Below are 5,581 nucleotides of genomic sequence, written 5' to 3' on the forward strand. Positions count from 1 at the left end.
CTGTCTCTGGTGAAGCCTCTCACCGCCCCTGCACCTCTGGCCTGTACCCCAGTTCTGTATGTACAAATAAATAAATCTTTAAAAAAAAATTTGAGATTTTTATCAAAAGGTATTTTATTCTCCAAGTAGAATTTCATTTACTGGCATAGCAATTCAGGAGTGTGTCTTGGGTGCACTGGCAGTGTGTGCCTATGAATATGATTGACAGTGTTGAGGTTCTAACTGCCACATCACAAAGAGAACATTTATGGCCTGCAACAAACAAGACCAAATAAGACCGCTGCTCTGTTCTAAAAAGCTTTGAAATCTGGCATTGACTTGGCATGAGGGAAAGTCAGACATTCATTTCCAGGAAAGGGAAATTACATCCCCATTGAAGACTTGTCTGTCTCCCCCAGCTACCCCTGGACAGGCAGGCTCACTGTCAATTCCCACAGATGAAAAAAGAATTTGCAGCCTTGGGTGGATTTTGCATCCTTTAATGCTGAGACAGGGACCAGACACATGCCTGGAGACAGACCAGAGAGACCCCAACACTGAGTGCCCAGAACAGCCACCAGGCTTCACACTGGCCAGAGCCCTCAGCCACACAGCTGATACATTGTTGCAAATGCAAGGCCGTTAGTCTATTGCTAGGTGTTGAAATAGCAGACAAGAACATTTTGGAAGGTGAAAAATAACCTGATTTACTCATTTCTTTACACTCCACCCCTCGGGGGTTTGTTTTGCCATCTTCACTGCAACCTGTTTTCTAATGGGAATAAACTGCTGGTCTGCTTGCGGCTGTCTCCTTAACCCTATGCGTGGGGTTGTGCACCTGTTTCGGCGGCTCTATGCCTGCTCTGTGAATCCATCCGCACTTGGGCGCAGGTGGCTTTGCGAGGTTCCCTGACCTTGAGAGGCTCACTTGCCCTCCTAAGTCCCTTTCAGTTGCCCAGTAACCTCCCGTATTCCCTGAGAGGCAGCTGTCACCCACGCTGGCTACCATTGTGGTGACATCACTGATCTGACATCTTACATAGGGTGCCAGACTCGCCATGAGGGCCTCCAATGGGGATAAAGGGACATTTTGCAATACCAAATCCCTAGTGCCAACAGTAAAACGCCATTATCAGAGCCATGAATGTTTACGTTCTGCATGGCCTGCCACATCCCAAGGTCACAAAGTACCTGCACAAGCTCAACATATATTTGTCATTTACTCATGGTTTCTGCACAGCTCCCACATCAGCCAATACTGTTCGCACAGCAGCCATTAAGCATCCAACAGAGTGTGAAAACACTGGCCACACCCCCAGCTGCTCTGTAGCTTCTGTCTCCGTGGTGGGTGCAAGGTCACTACAGCCCGTTTCTATATTCCTGTGCAGTGCAGATAATTACACCCACCCCCAGGTCCCACAATGCAGCTGCTAGGCTGCCCAGGGCTCTGCTGGCATCTGACAGAGCAGTTTGCCCAAGCCGACCAGTCCCACTTGGGTGTATGGGTGATAGGTGGTGCATTCTGTCACCTCCCGGGCCATGGATGCTGGTGCTTCATCTTCTTTGTCCCCACCAGACAAGCCTGGAGCATGAAGCACGCCTTCTCCTCCTCTCAAGATGGAGAGCCTGGTGTTCTGGAACGGCACTTCTTTCTGCCACAACCAGACAAACAAGGAGCAAGGGCCCAGCCTCCCTCTCCTCTCTAAGCAGGAACCTGATGCCTCTGCAGTCCCTTCACACCTTCTTGAAGGGCCTGCATCTCCCTCTGCCACTTCCAGACCTTGGCTTTCTTCTCCCACAGAGACTCTCACATCGCTGTGAGCAACACCCACCCCACAGCTCCTGCTGCTATATCTGTTCAAGGTCCCTTCTGTTCTGCACTGGCCTGTTCCAACTGCCTCAAGGATCCACCTACCTCTTGTCAGTCTTGGGGAGGTATTCACTGGGCAAGGAGGCTGGCCACTGAGCACTACAAGCACGTGTCTGACCACCTCTCCATTTCCCCCAGACTCTCGGAGGGCTCCCTATCAGTCTATGCATCCTGCTGACCTCGCCACTTGTCTTGCAACCATCCCAGGCCAGAGATCACTGTCAGTTCTCACTGATGAAAAGAGTTTGGAGCCTGGAATGGATTCTGCAGGCTTTTCATGCTGAGACAGAGGACCACATACACAGGTGGCCGACAGACAGAGAGAGAGAGACAGACAGCAGCTCCACTTCCTGGTCCCCTCTACATGGTTAAGTTGACACAGAGCCTGTGCAGGTGCCAAAGGGAGGCACAGCCAGGTAGTAGCAGAGGAGCAGCATTGCAGGGTGCCCAGGCTGGATGCTTCGCTCTTCAGGCTTCTATAGCAAAACAGCAAAACCTACGTGGCTTATCAGCCACAGAAACCTATTTCTTACAGTTCTAGATGCTGGAAGCATGTGGTCAGGGCAGCTGTGTGGCCAGTTCTGGTGAGGACTATTTTTCAGGTTGTAGGTCAGGGTGGAAACAGCAGAGGGGGAAGCAAGCTTTCCTGACTCTTCTTCGTTCAGCATCACTAATTCCATTCTTGAGGGTTCCACCTTCAAAATTTAATTACCTTCCAAACGCAGCACCTACTAGTAATTTAACATTGGAAGTTAGATTTTTTCAATGTATGAATTATGTAATCAGAAACGACACTGGCCATAAACAATCAATATATACTGGTTAGAAATAAGCTCTTATCTTGTCTAGCACTGATTTAAGTATCTACTGTAGGATGGATGCTGCAAGATATATATACTACATTATCCAGTGCATTATCTCATGTGACCATCAAAACAACTCTGTGAGGAAGGGACTTTGTTATTCATAGAAGAAGAAAATATGGCTGTGAGGGCTGTATACTCTGCCCAAGTTCACCAGCTGACCTAACCCCAGCTCTCAAGCACAGGCCAAAACACCTTCATAAATGTGCAAGGTCAGTGTGTAACGCAGCCATTCACCAAGGGAACCAGGCCCGCATCCTGCTGACATTCACTGGTCCTCAGGCCCCGCAAATCCCTTGACCACTGTGAAGTTTCCTTTGATGCTAAAACCACACAAGTGACAGCACAGCGCTACCCAGGGATGCTATGCCATCTCCCCACTAAGCAAGATGACTAAGATGGTATTCTCACACACTAACTGACAGTGAACCCAGTTATTTACATTTTATCTCTTTCCTCCCCACCTCTCCAGTCAATAGGTCATTTCCTGCTAACTGCCTGAGAGGAAAGGAGGCAGAAGAATGAGAAAGAGCAAGGAAGTAGGAGAACACGCTTCAGCTCCAACCTCTCATCCTTGAGCTTCTCGTCTGGTTCCTGGCCCTATGCCCACTGCCATATCTGGAATTCTTTATCTGGGTCCATGGGAATTCCAGACTGTGGGCAAATAATGACTTCTGGAAAAAAACTTCCCTCCAAGTAACTCATGGTCGCTGGTAGCGACATGCTCCGACCCTTCCCGAGTGTTGTGTGCTGTCTCCATCTTCCCAGTAGGGGAAATCTAATTGCTCACTGTGGACCCTGGCATGGTAACACATATTTTGGATGTCCCCACTTCTCTACAGCACTTCCTGGAGTCACCAGATTTAAGCCTCTTGCACTTAATTCCTCAAGGTATCCCCCTAGAAAGAAACCAATAGGTGTCTCCTTCATTTTTGAATCTTAAAGTTTAGACACCAAAACCTCAAGGCACAGAATAATAACAATCAGAAAAAGCTGTTTTCTACCCTCAGAGCTAGGGAGCTGAGAAAGTAAAGTCCAAGCTGTCATTACCTCCCTGCTGAATGTTCTGATCAAAGCAGATAGAAAAATAAAATGCTGGAAATATGGGGGTCTCCAGTACCCGGGTGATCTGGGAGAGAGTGATACTGGGTGATACTGTGGAGAGTCAGAGAGGCCCCAGGATGCTAAAAAAATAAACACACCTGCTTAGGAATTCCAGGCTGAATGCACCAGCAGCCGTGTACAGCACCAATGAGCAAGACACCATAGCCCCTGTGGCCCAGAACACTGTGATATCCAACAGCCTGGGAGGGGGGCATCCTTGCAGCAAGGACTTGGCACAGGACACATGGGACCTGTGACAGAGGCCAAGGTAGGTGCCAAGTGTCATAGGAGGCCCTGTGTGCCTGACAGCTGCGTACATCCTGGACAGTACAGCTGATTTCGTTATAGATGCCGTGGTTTTGATGAAAGTGACAGTGCCTTATGCAAACACATACTTTGCTGCCTTTCTTTTCTGCTCCCTTTATTGTTAACTAGGGCTTCTTCAGCCTACCAGAAGCTGGGTGCGGGAGTGTGGGGGCGAGTGGGAGCCCGGTTAAATGAACTCAGTCTGAAGTACAAAGTTAGTTCCACCTACTCACAAGACAAGAGAACACTCTACCAACGAAGAGAGCAAGCAACAGAGAAAAGGTGGGTACTCAGCTGGACATCTCTGAGAGGTTGTTATCTCTTCTCCAAGCCTCCTGGTAGGATTGAGATCCACTCCCCACAGTGTGACTAACTCAGTAACACACACATACTGGTCTTTCCATATCCCTCCCCTGCTTTACCTAGTCCCAGGGCTCAGCTCCAAAGTAAACGACCTACACAGATGTCTTTAACTCAGGTCTAGGGGAAACAGGCTAAGAAGTGGACAATGACTAAGGATCTGATCACTTAACACCACAGAAGCCCAAAACACTAGAGTCAACAATCAGGATGTGAAAAAGCTACCAATGACTGGAATTTCCATCATCTGCAATGAGACCTCAATAAAGAAATTGCTCAGTTGTAAAAATATATGTAGGGAAATATGCATTGATTGAGTACATTAAAAATGGCTCACAACTCAAGGGCAAAAAGAGAAAAATTTGTCCCTGGTCATCTGTCCCTCGCAGAACCAGGTGGCAGTTAGGCTCAGTAAAGATTCAAGATGCCACCCCCAAGTCATCATTCAAAGTTAGCAGTGACCAGGGTGAGGTGACAGCCTGCTGCACAGATGCAATCCGAGGGATGTGAGGACATTCTGCAGGTAAAGATGGGTGGGAGAGAGTTCAGGGAGGCAGGGAAGTCAAGCAGCAAGCAGCTTCCACAATGAGAAAAGCTATGCAGGTTTTCCTTTACTCTTTACTCATGCCCAGAGCTACACATTAACGAGTCTCCAGGAGATTCCTCCTCATGGCAAGGGGTCCTCATGCCAAGTTCTTACCTGCTTTGCCCATGAACTGACACCAGGTCTGCAATGGAATGACAGCCTCGGGGGCTCTGTGGGCAGTGGGAGGCGTGCCTTTGTACCATCTGCAGAGACAATGCTGTAGAGATACCAGATGAAAGGATGCTTCCTGGCGTTCACACCAGAGACCTAGATAAAACAAATAGTCTTTTTGAGGAGATGTTTTTAGTATTTAATGAAGAAGATATTTGGGATACCCCAACTTCTGTTGCATGCATCCTTCACCCCTAGAGAAAAGGGACAGGTTGTGGCAGATGCTGAGGGTTATCTCCCAAGGGCCATGTCACTTTCATTTCTTTTTTCACAACATTATGAACTTATTTAGCTGTTGAACAAAAATTTCATTTAAGAAAGGGGTAAATGAATCTATAGCTA

General features: G+C 48.1%; 1 long non-coding RNA gene across 1 annotated transcript in view; it reads left to right on the forward strand.

Annotated features, from left to right (window-relative positions):
* The window catches only part of LOC105854181, a 56,008-nt gene extending 51,651 nt beyond the window's left edge, over nt 1–4,357 (forward strand). The window contains exon 4 of the long non-coding RNA XR_001145881.1: nt 3,185–4,357. This is a non-coding gene — a long non-coding RNA (uncharacterized LOC105854181). The remainder of the gene's footprint in view (nt 1–3,184) is intronic.
* Nucleotides 4,358–5,581: the final 1,224 nt, after the last annotated feature.

The sequence above is a fragment of the Condylura cristata genome, unplaced genomic scaffold (assembly GCF_000260355.1).
Source record: "Condylura cristata isolate star-nosed mole 26May11 unplaced genomic scaffold, ConCri1.0 scaffold00028, whole genome shotgun sequence".
NCBI classification, from domain to species: domain Eukaryota; kingdom Metazoa; phylum Chordata; class Mammalia; order Eulipotyphla; family Talpidae; genus Condylura; species Condylura cristata.